This window comes from Neofelis nebulosa, chromosome 1 (assembly GCF_028018385.1).
Source record: "Neofelis nebulosa isolate mNeoNeb1 chromosome 1, mNeoNeb1.pri, whole genome shotgun sequence".
Taxonomy (NCBI): Eukaryota; Metazoa; Chordata; class Mammalia; order Carnivora; family Felidae; genus Neofelis; species Neofelis nebulosa.
In genome coordinates, this window is record NC_080782.1 from 205,344,828 (window position 1) to 205,357,603 (window position 12,776).

Consider the following 12,776-nt stretch of genomic DNA (forward strand, 5'->3'; position numbering starts at 1 on the left):
ATAACCATCTTACAGTTGCACCAGCAATATCTGAGCCTTCCACTTGCTCCATACCATTGCCAACATTTGGCACTCAGAGGTTTTAAGTTTAGCTATTCTAGAAGAAGTACTGTGGTATGTCATTGTAGTTTTAATTTGCATTTCCTTGATTAATACAATGCGGACCACCACATTTTCATGTGCTTATTGGCTATTTGTAGATCTTCCTTTGTGAATTGTCTTTTCAAGTATTTTGAGTATTTTTCAATTGGATTTTTTATAAGAGTCTTTTATATTCCAGATACAAATCTACTGTCATATATGTGTATTGGTAATATTTTTCTCTCAGTCAGTGGCTTGAAAATTCATTTTAACAGTGTATTTTAATAAGCAGGAAGATTTTTTTTTTGCTTTCCATGAAGTTCAGTTTATTATTTTCTCTTTATATAAACTTATTATTATTTGTGTCCTGTCTAAAAATTATTTGCCTACTCCACAGTAAAAAAAAATGTTTGCTCCTGGTTTTTTCCTAGAAGCTTGATGGTTATAGTTTTTATGTTTATGTATGATCCAAATTGAATTCATTTTCATGTAAGATATGAATTAGAAGTCAACATTCATTTTCTTCTGTTTGGTAACCACTTGTTCAAGCACCATTTAGTGAACAGACTTTCCTTGAGAATATTTATTAAACAGATGTAAGTAGGAAAAAACCTGAAAATTTGAATACCCCTAAATTTGTTTTAAAAAACTTGAATTCAGAAGTAAAAGCCTTTCTGGAAAGAAAACACCACATCCAAATAACTATGTTGGTGAATTTAATCAAATAGGTAAGAAGGAAATAATATCCCTCTTTCACAAACACTTTTGGAAACTAATAAGGCAGTACCAATCTCACTAGACCTTATAAGAATGTCTATGTTCATGAGATACCAGTATCCCTCATGAATATAGATGGACAGAATATTAGCAAATGAATTCAGCAATATGTAAAAGTCATAATACAGAAAGACCAAGAGGCATTTATTTCAAGAAAGTAAGACTATATCAACATATAAACATTAATTAATGTAATTTACCACATGTACAGAAAAAAGGAGTAAATGTGTGCTCATCTTAATAAATTCAGGGTTACTTCTGAAAAAGTTCAACACATTTGTGAAAGCAAAGTGTTAGTAAAGTAAGAATAGGGAGAATTTCCTCAATCTGATAAAGGGTGTCTTCAAAAACATCTCAGCTAATATGATACTTACTGGCAAAAGCTCAAAGTCTTTCCTCCTATATTCCAGAAGAAGAAAAAGACATCTCTTCTCACCAGTTCTTTTGTTTTATGTCTATTTATTTTGGGAGAGAGCGCGTGCACGAACACGCATGTGGGAGAGGTGCACAGAGAGAGGAAAAGAGAATCACAAGCAGGCTCTGTGCTGTCATCTGCCCTGTGGTTGGATCTCACAAACAGTGAGATCATGACCTGGGCTGAAATCAAGAGTCGGACACTTAACTGACTAAGCCATCCAGGTGCCCCTAGGCATTTTTTTTCTTTTTTTTTTTAGAGAGATCTAGCCATCAGAAGAGAGGGGCAGAGGGGGAAGAGAAAGAATCTTAGGCTCCATGCTCAACGCAGAACCCAATTGTCTCACCAATTCTATTCAAATTTGTACTTCAAGTCCCAGCTAGTAAAAGGCAAGAAAATGACCTCAAAGGTATACAGATTAAAAACAAAATAAAATAAAATCACCTTTATTCTCAGTTTCTATGTAGAAAGTCCCAAGCACTCTACAAATGAACCACAAGAAATAACAAGTAAATGTAGCAATGTCACTGTATGCAAAAATCGACTGTATTTCTATTAATTACTCATGAATAATTGGTAAAGAAAATTTTAAATAATACCATGTGCAAAAATATGAAAACATAAAATACTTATGAATAAATATAAAGAGGGTATATAAGACATATAAACTGTAAACTACAAGATAATCATGAGCAAAAAAAAAAGAGGCTCTAAATAGGACATATATCATAATAATTGACTGAAAAATTCAATAGTATTAAGATGTCATTATCCCCAACTATCCTATAAATCCATGCAACCTCAGGGTGCTTGGGTGACTTGGTTGGGTGTCCAGCTCTTGATTTCAGCTCAGGTTACGATCCCAGAGTTGTGGGATTGAGCCCTATGTCCATACCAGGAATGGAATCTGTTTAAGATTCTCTCTCTCTCTCTCTCTCTCTCTCTCTCTCTCCCTCTGTCCCTCCCCACTTGCCCTCTCTCTCTCTAAAGTAAAAAAAAATAATAAAATGAAATAAAAAATCCACGCAATCTCAATCAAAATTGTAGCAAGCACGGTGATAGCAATTGACAAGGTACTTCTAAGGAATTATAAGAAAGAGCAAAGGACTCAGAATAACAAATACAACTTTGAAAAGAATAATATTTGATGACATACACTACCTAATTTCCAGACCCTCTACAAAGCTATAGTAATCTGGAAAGTGTAGTTCCAGCATAGGTGTAGACAAACAGCCAATGGACAATAATAGAGGGCAGAAATAGGCCCACACATATACAGTCAACTTGATTTACTACAAAGGTACTAAAACAATTCAATGGGGAAAAAATCTGTTTACTTGTACTTTAGACTGAAAAAAAAATGCCCTATGATGGTTTCATGAATATATAACTATCTCCTTCCTAACTCATAAAAAATTACTCTAAAATAAACATGCTTCTGAACTGAACATTTAACCTTTACACATTAATATTCATTAATGAAAATATTATTCTTTGGAGCACAATTTGAGCATGGAATATATGTAGTTATTTTTTAATGTTTATTTTGAGATAGACAGAGAGTATGAGTGGGGGAGAGGCAGAGAGGGAGAGAGAGAACCCCAAGCATGCTCTGGTGCAGAGCCTGACGTGGGGCTCCATCTCACTAACCTCAAGATTATAACCGGAGTCAAAATCGAGAGTCAGACACTTAACTGACTCTGCCACCCAGGTGCCCCTGTAGCTCTTGTTTTTTCTTCTTCTTTAAATGTTTATTTATTTATTATTGAAAGAGAGAGAGAGAGGGAGTCAGAGAATCTGAAGCAGGCTCTGAGCTGTCAGCACAGAGCCTGATGTGGGGCTCGAACCACAAACTGTGAGATCATGGCCTCAGCCAAAATCAATTAACTGACTGAGCCACCTAGGTGCCCCCCCCCTTTTTTAATGTTTATTTATTTTTGAAAGAAAAAGTGTAGTTCTTTTTTTAATCCCTTTTAGTAACTAGACATTCACTTTAGTCCTTTTTCAATATCATAATTTTGATTGCTTTAATATGGGGCAGAAAATCAAGCAAAGGCTTAGCATTTGAAGGAATACTTTTCCGTAGTTTACTGAAACAGAAAAAGTGCTTATGATATATAAGAAGAGTCCTAACACATATCACCATAAAATGATGGTCAACTGTTTTTTTTTTCTTTTCCCCTAACTTACCAGATATAATACTAAACAGAAGTTATATGAGAACAAGGATTAAGCCTACCTTAACTTTGACTTTATAACTCCTATGTGGTACATGATAGTACTATATATTTTGTTATATGAATGAATATGTTAGTCATTCACGAAGAATGAATCTCCATGTGTTCTTTCACTCAGAAATCTCTTAATAAGACCACCAGCACAATGTGGACCATGTGGATGCACTTTACATCACTGCATAAACTTTTAGATAAATCTGGTCTCCAGAATCATTTTACTGTTACTTCCTAAAACAATAAATGACATGCTCACATGAGCCAAATGAATCCAAATACACAATTCAGTTATACGCCTAAATAGTAAAAATAGTTTTATACACAATTTAGGAAGAAACATGTCTTTGTAAAACGAGACTTTGTAAACAAAAACTGCTGTTTGTGTCATCAAAGTCTGACCTGCTCTGACTAGCCTGAGTCCCACTCAGTCTTCCTGTGACAGACAGCTCAGCAATCAATAACGGGTCACAGGAGCTGAAGGTCAAGAATTCTACATCTTGAGGTCTCACATTTATTTTCAGTTCTTAGTCCCAGTATGTTTGGAACTTATTTCTTAACTCTTACATATAAAGCAGAAGATGTTTTTCAATGTATTACATCCAATGTATTACATCTAACGTATTACCCAATTATAGTGTCTGAATGTGGTCAGGATGTAGACGATGCATTTCGGTAGAAAAATCAAACTAAGAATGGCAAAAGATTGATATTAAGTTTTTGCAAAACCAGTTCTAACTATGACCAACTTAGAGATAAATATAGTCTACCCATGTATGTGTCTTTAATCCAGTAACTCTCATTTGTTTCCCCAAATTAACCTGAAACATTTATGCTGCCATTGAGTCGCTTTGCTTATTCAAAAGAAATCGAAGGACAAAAAAATATTTCCAGAAGACAGATGGACTATAAAAAGGTAGTGAAATAAATTTCGAATAATAATGGTTTTGAATCAGAGTTTTTTTGTTTGTTTGTAAATCAGAGTAAATATGGCAGCTATTTTTCTTCAGTGTCATGAAAACTACTCAGTAAATTATCCTAGAGTGAACTAAGATTGACAACATTATTCATTTAGGAATCCTAAATGAACTTTCTTGAATGTGCTTCCAAGCTAAGCAGTCATGTGACACTCTCCATATCTAATGTTTGTACCTTCTGCAGTTGTATTGTTTGTTATGCAGACAGACACAGACAATTAAGTTCCCCAGGAGAGCACTGTTGGCACAACCCAGCAGAAGTTTCCTTTATGCTGAAAACATGAAACAACAGACTAAATGGCAGCCAAGAAGAGGAAGTCATGACCTCTGGCAGTACACTCTCACTCACCTTTCTCTAGTGAATTAATTTGCCATGAACATTAGAAATAGCATCCTTCATGTCAGAAGTAAAACCATTAGATCATCATCCAGAGAACGGACAGGAATTATACAAACCTCTAGGAACTCTAATGCCATGGTAATTATAATCTTCAGTAACTCAGTGGCTCAAGAGTTTTACTCATCTGTTGTTTTAACTGATGGACATCTGTCTGTTAAATCTATGGGCCCCATGTGGCTATTTAAAATACCAACAGATGCAGAATAACCAACATGAACAAAACTCAGTTTAAATGACACAAAAGTTTGGTTGCTATCAGAAATAAAAATAGATAACAGTTAAACAGTGATGAGAGACACTGATAATAGAGAAATACTTTCTTTTATTTCATTTAGTTATTCTATGCTCATCTACCCTCTCATTGCATGGCTTCTGACATCATGACAGGACTTTATTCACTGGTGGCTATGACTGATGTAGTAGCCACCTCACATGTATGCCTTAGTCCTCCTCCTCAGCCCTTCAACCTACCCTCCGTATCAAAACCAGAGAAGTTTTCCAACAATCGTACTATGAGTGTGCCATTTCAAAAGAAAGGTCTTCATACTTCATAATCTGCAGATCAACCTCGACTGCCATGTTTCTCCTGCACTGACCAAGACATCCTTAATGTTCTCCTCAGCTCCACTAAGCTTCCGAAAAGCTATTTCTTGACTAGAGGCCTCTGACCTCCCTTTTGTTAGATCATTTACCTTAAAAAAAACTTGTGATTTTAAATTCTTTCTCTGCTCCACTGAAATGTAAATCTTCTCCCAGCCTGTTGCAGGATTACAACCCATGAATGTCTTTAGTTAGGACCACAAAGCCATCCCTTTGAAATCCTCAAGGAGATAGATACCCTATTTTCCAGACTTTGTGGGAGGGTAGAAGTCTAACTTTGCCAAGCACCAATTAGCAAACACAGATGTCCTAATCACACTGACCAATCTCCTTTCTAGGGCTCTCCAGTTCTTTTCTATTAGCTCAACCCAATGCTTAAAAACCAGTACAAACACTCCTACCTTCTGTTTCAACAGAGTTGAGTTTGGTCCCTCTCCTCTATTGCAAGAGTCTCAACCTCTAATGCAATAATCTTAAGTAAAGTCTTCCTTGCCTGTTTAACTCCATTGGGTGGGATTTCTCTTTGACAGCACTTCCTCTGAGCTGTTTCCCATGCCTCTTTGTGTATCCTCCCCAGTCTCCCTTTCTTGAGACGCTAATTATTCTGCAAGACCTAGATTAAATTTGAGTGGAGTTAGCTGAACTGAAAGTACATAGGAATGGGGGAGAGACAGTTTATTTTGTTTTACTATGTAAAACAAAATCAACCACCTTGCCCTACATGATTTACACATCCTCTCTCAGAATACTCAGTATCTTTAATGAGATTGGAAGATTGGAGAAAATATCCTTTCTTTCCTAGCAGTTATCAGGACATTTCTTGGGTTTCCAATCTTCACATATTCACTTAGAAGGGGACTTACACATTGAAAGGGAAAAAAAAATGAATTAGAACACTGTGAAATTTGTCTCGCTGAAACATTTTTCAGTTACTTAAAAGACGAAGAAGACTATCATCTTCTCTCTCACCAGGCAACTTCCCTTCAAATGACTTTGTAATGTCACTGAATATAGAACTCTGCTGAGCAGGGAATAGAAACATTGATGTCTGTGGAAAAGTGCTAAAGAACTCCTTGACATTTTGTGTCTGGCACTGTAAGGAAGTTTGCTTATGAGAAAAGTTTATTGTGATGCTCATCAGGCATCGAATGTTCTATTTTTCCTCATACAAAAATGCATAATTATGTACAGCAGTGTATATGTACATCTGAGTAGAAAAAAATAACACAGTGGGAAACGAGGGCAAGCATGAGAGAGGGGTGATGTGTTGTTTTTCCTTTCATCCTGAGGCTCAACAGAGGAAAAAGATTAAATGTAAACAAAAAAACATGATGACCACAAATCTGTAAATTAGTGGTTGAAAGAGAACATTAAGATCTTATTAAAAAGAGTTGCCTCAACTCCTCTAACTCAACATGCAATCTGTTTTCATGTTCTCTGTACCTAACATAAAACTTATTCCAAATTGACCACTATGCAGAGCTATTATGACTTTGCTCCCACCATCTCTCAACTGGAGTCCTGCAAAATTTTCAGAAGTGATATTCCAGCTTCCCCTGTTTCCTTCTAAAAACTATTTGCTACCTGGCAGTGAAAATCACCTAGGTGAAATGGTATCATACTCTCAGCAAAAGACAAAGCATGTCACTCTCCTGTTTAACAACCTCCAAATCTGTCCCAAAAAATCTCAACAACTTGACTGTGGGCTAAAAGGCACTATATGACCTGCCTTACATCTCTTTCTCCAAAATTATTGCCTTTTATTTTTCCCATTAGACCCTCTATTCAGGCCAAACTGGAATTTTGCTATTCCTCAGAAGCAGCTACCTAGAATATTCCTCCCAGAGATCTCCACATGATATGCTCCCTTGCTTCATTCAGGATTCTGATCAAATATCTCCATTTTAGAGTCTTCTAGAATATCTCCTTGAAACAGATCATTTGTCTCTCCAAACTACCTTCTAACATATAATCCTCCTTTATTGTTTTTACAGCAAAATTTCCTCCTCAAATAATAGTATGAAAACAATAATCAGATTTTATTGCTTCCTAGTCACACTCTGCCCACCCCCTCACTCCCCACAGTGGCTGCTTCTCATTTCACTAACACAATGTTTTCTATGGAAGAAGAGGTCATACGTAACAAGAGCCCTTCCCATAACTGTGAACCACTCAGCACACACCATTCTATCTACCCACTTGTTCCTTTCCAGCTATCCTGAGATTCTTGCATGTTTTAAAAACACAAAGCTAGTTCCTGTTTTAGAGTCATTACATTCGTTGTTCCCTGCATGGGGACACTAGTTCTCTATTGAGACCTTCCTTAATCACAGTATTAAAATACCACTTCATTGAATCTATTGCCTTTATTTTTCATGACATTTATAACTACTTTCTATGTTTATATACCTGTTTTATTTGCTGATTTCTGCACTTCCCAATAAAATAAGAGTAAAAGCTTTGGCTCTCTGGGTTATCACTGTATCTTTGTCTCTTAGGAATAATGCCTGCCATGTAATAGGACTCAGTACATATGCTGAATAAATAAATCCTATGCATATTTACAGGCAATTTTCTTTAAATGCCACACATGACTGTCAGAAACACATCAATTTCCTTGGAATAATGTCACTTTTGAAATATTATGTGTTATTTTCTTTAATGTTGAAGAGAAATTTGACTTGGCTCCTCCCCTGGGCAATTCAGTTTGTCATGATATTTGATTAAAGAAACAATAGAAAACATAGCTTCAATTTGAAGAAATGATCCCCATGATCTATGACATTTCCTTTTTTAGTATCATTCTAAGGTACTAGTATAAGGAAGGCAGAACAAATCATAGTTGTAAGATTCTTGATACTCAATTTCTTTTCTACTGTGTTAATATGAGTTGACTATTTACTTAATCGCTGACCTCTAACTTAGACTTCTTTACTAACCTTTCACTTCCTATAGTTCATACCCACTTGATTTACTACTTTCTCAAAGTCAACAAACGAAAAAGGAACATACTACGTTTCCTGTTGCCATCCTAAATCCTCCTGTTTTGCCTTTACTCCTGCTTTTCCCCCTCTACCTCAGTGACAGCTTTTAACATGAACCCAGTTTCCAAAGCAAGACAGGTAAGTCATCCTTAATTCCATTCAGCTGCCCCACTGAAAGTTTTATACACAACTTCAATCATTCAATAATGCAATACCAGAATTAGAAATTTGAACAAAGAATGTGAAACAATTATTTTCATTCACTGCACAACAGGCAGTTCAAAGCTGTGAAAGAAGTAAAACAAATGAGATACACTCTGCCATTAGTCTGGTTTTCTAACTTAACTCAAGGTGCTTTTGGCACCATGGTGCAGAGGTAACACAGATAAGATTTCACAGAAGTTGAGGTAACTGGATTTGCAAGGCTGAATAACAGAGAGAAGGAAAATAGGCAGACAAGGAGCTCCACAAATCTACAGATAGGTCTTCTTAAATTCCTTGCTGAAGACGAATATGGGCATACTTCAGGAGCATATGAAAAGAAAAAACACCAGGGAAAGAACAAACAACGGTTGAGAAACCATGAACTGAAAACTACTGTAGCTTACACAGAGTTGAGTAATATTTGAGTACCAACCAGCAAGTGTGGAGAGATCTCTTTGAACATCAAGGAAATCAACTGAGACCCTGGAAAGACCATAACTTAAGGTGTAAGGTGAAGCACGAAACTGGTCATAGATTATAGGTTATGGAGATATATCCTAACAAAGCATCAGAAATAAGCCTAGAAGAACAAAAATATCCGCAAAGTAGTGCCTGCTTAAACAACCATTTTTTAAAGGAAGGTCCAGGGGCGCCTGGGTGGCTCAGTCGGTTAAGCGGCCGACTTCGGCCCAGGTCATGATCTCACAGTCCGTGAGTTCGAGCCCCGCGTCGGGCTCTGTGCTGACCGCTCAGAGCCTGGAGCCTGTTTCAGATTCTGTGTCTCCCTCTCTCTGTGACCCTCCCCCGTTCATGCTCTGTCTCTGTCTCAAAAATAAATAAACGTTAAAAAAAAAAAAAAAAAAAAGGAAGGTCCAGACATTCAAAACATAACATTCCAAATGTCCAAAGCCAATAAAAAAATTACTGGACATCAAGAAACAAAATATGATCTGTAGGCAGTACATAAAATCTCAAACAGAGAGGTAGCCAGAAGTAACTGAGATGATGGATAGCTGATAACATTTTAAAATAGCGATTATGGATATGTTAAAATATTTACATAGACACAAATAAGGACAAATGAGAAGGAAAATAAAAAACATGAGAACAAAATGGAACTTCTAGAATGAAAACAAAAATACAGAATCTGAAATTTAAAGACACACTAGATATAAGTAACAGCAGTTTAGAGATTGAACAGGGTTGGTGAACTTGAAGAATTCTACCTGTAATGAAGCACAGAAATATTGGACTCTTAGAAGGAGTACGTGAGAAGATAAAGTATTTCTAGTGATAATGACTCCAAAATTGTTCATATATGATAACAATACCAACCCACACTTATGAGAATCTCAAGAAATCACAAGCAGAATGAACACAAAGATAATTTCATCAAGGTATCATAACTGAATTCCTTAAAAAAAAAAAAAAAAAGCAATAAAGAAAACCATTCCAAATCAGCCAGAAGTAAAAGACATGTAATGTACCAATGCCCTCTAGAGAATGACAACATCTCCTTTTTAAAATCTCAAGCAAATGTCCACAGAAAATTATAACCTGAAAACAAGTGCAGAAGAGGATGCAGGGCATTATAGTCCTAAATGTTCCCTCTGTTGTGCTTAGTTGACTACAAACAGAAAGGAAATGATGCAAGTTGACAATAGCTCATTTTCCCAATGATCTCCACTGCTTACATGCAGCAAGTGTCAATGTGTTTCATATAATGATATCAATGTTACCATTTTAAATACTTTTTCATATATTTATTTTAATATTATGCTTCTGTCTGCCAGGAAGGCATTTATGTGAGGAATAAAACCCATGGCTTTTACCTTAATGAAAAAATTTAAGATTCCCCAAAAGAAAAATGTTCTCTTGAATTCACAAGGCTTTTTAGACCTAAAAGTCTAATTTATTTCCCGACACACACTTGCAGATGTTTGTAAAATCAGTGAACAAATACAACTACCTTTGCATTAAAAATGTAACCCTATTTTTTTTTAACCTCATCTAAAATCCCTTGCATGGAATCCCAAGCCCACACAATAAGGTCCAAGTTCAGTTTTTGTTCTTACAGGAGCTTCAGGTCTATTCCGTTTTTCTCCCTGATATTTGGTTCTGACACTCCATTTAGGTAAAACATCATTTTTTGACTTTCTTCTTTCTATCCAAAATGCCCCCACACTAAATTAGAAACCTCTTGCTAAACATATCCAAAGCATCTTGTATTCCTTCTAGCAAAATATTTGTTTCACTTTACTGCTTATTGAAATTGCTTTCTTTCTCTTAGAGTAGGATTTACTATAGAGCAAATGAATCTTAAACCTCCAGGTCCCTCACTTAAGGCAGGTACATTCAAAGCCCTGGTTATTGAGTACTGACAATCAAAGTTCATTTAAAATTAGTCTCTGCACACAAAATCTCAGATCCCCTAAATTCTTGTAGCTGATATAAGAAATAGTCTTAGGGGTTTTACTACATAATGAGTTCAAAACCAAAAGAAATTAGAAAACTATAATAAAATGGACAATCTTGCTAGAGCAAAACCTAAATTGTATGTGTGTTTTTTAGATATCTTTTAAGAATTAATTATTTGAAAGTCCAGCACAACTGAAATCATTGTTGCAAAGCAACATTCACACTAGAAAACCCTAACCTTTTCAGGCACTCAGGAATAAATATGGAAGGAATAGTTATTACTCTGTTCCATTATAAATTAAAAGACATTATGTAGGGTTATGGGTTATATGCTCTTCTGTCCAAATCTCCAACGACTGCTCTAAAAACAACCACCAGCTTTCCTCAGAAGAACCATTTGGGGTGTTTATGTTTACATGAAACTCAGCATTATGTGCAAACAAGTAAGAGCCATCTGGTTTAACAGTTATAATATAAAACCTGCTTATTCTGGAAAGTGGGGGAGTACTTGAGGGAAAGTGATTCAATAGAAGGTGTTGGGATTGTAATAAATCCTATTTTGATCAAAGGCTTAAATGGGGCTGATTCTGGCCACGTGAAGTAAACCATCCCTTCTAACATTACCTGAAATCGAAGTTACTAATATCATAGATTACTAATGAATTTCACAGGTTTTGAATCCTGATTTAGATTAAGGGAAGATGCATTTTTGTTTTCCCACCAATTTTTACCAAAACCCCCAGTTTAAACAAGCCCATAACTAGTGAGATCACAATGAGATTTTTGAGCCCTGGGGCCATGGAGAGAGAAGCAAAAATCAGAAAGGCAATAAGGAAAAATCAAGTAAAAGCAATACATAATGAAATCTCAGCCTCTTTTTTTTCTGAGAACATACCATATATTCCCCTTCTGTGTCATTAGGCCCATCAAGAATAATCTTATGTATAGCTGATAAATAAATGTTTGATGAAACAAATACTTAAAATGAGTTATATTTTAAGATTTATTGAGACTTCAGCTTGTTTTGCATCTATAAAATGAGAGGTTTGAGCCAGATCGTGCTGAGATTCATTCTATTGTTAAAAATTTGATAGCATCTTGTATAACATAATATGTTCACAATGTACAATGTGTCAAAGTTGAAATAAATGCGTTATATAATGTAGATTATAAATACACAAATGTGATTTTTAAGTTTTTACACACGTGTGTGGCTCCATTTCTGTCTCTAAACTGCACATTTTATCTGGTATATTCTCAAGCCTTTATAATAAAAAACACAAATCTGAAAAATAAAAAAAATTCAATTTACTTGAGACCAAAATTCTGGAAACTTGGATGTATGGATTTTTAACATAAGTTTTCAAGATTTCTTAATATGTTGAAACTGTATAAATACCAACTAAAATATTTTAATCTCTAAAAAGAAAAAATAGGGTAAAATATCAAGTAGTCAAGTATTTTAAGAGGAATGATGTTCAAGATTAAGTAATAACATTCAAAGAGTCAGTAACTGGCACTTTTTCAAGGTTTTATGATGTTCAAAATGAGAACATACAAAAATAAACAGAAAGATCACTTGGAATAAGTTGACAATATGTTTCCTTCAAGATTAATCATAGCTTAGAACAGGTCAAATACATCCATTTATTAAAGAAGTTCTATGATCAAAACTTTTAATAACTGACA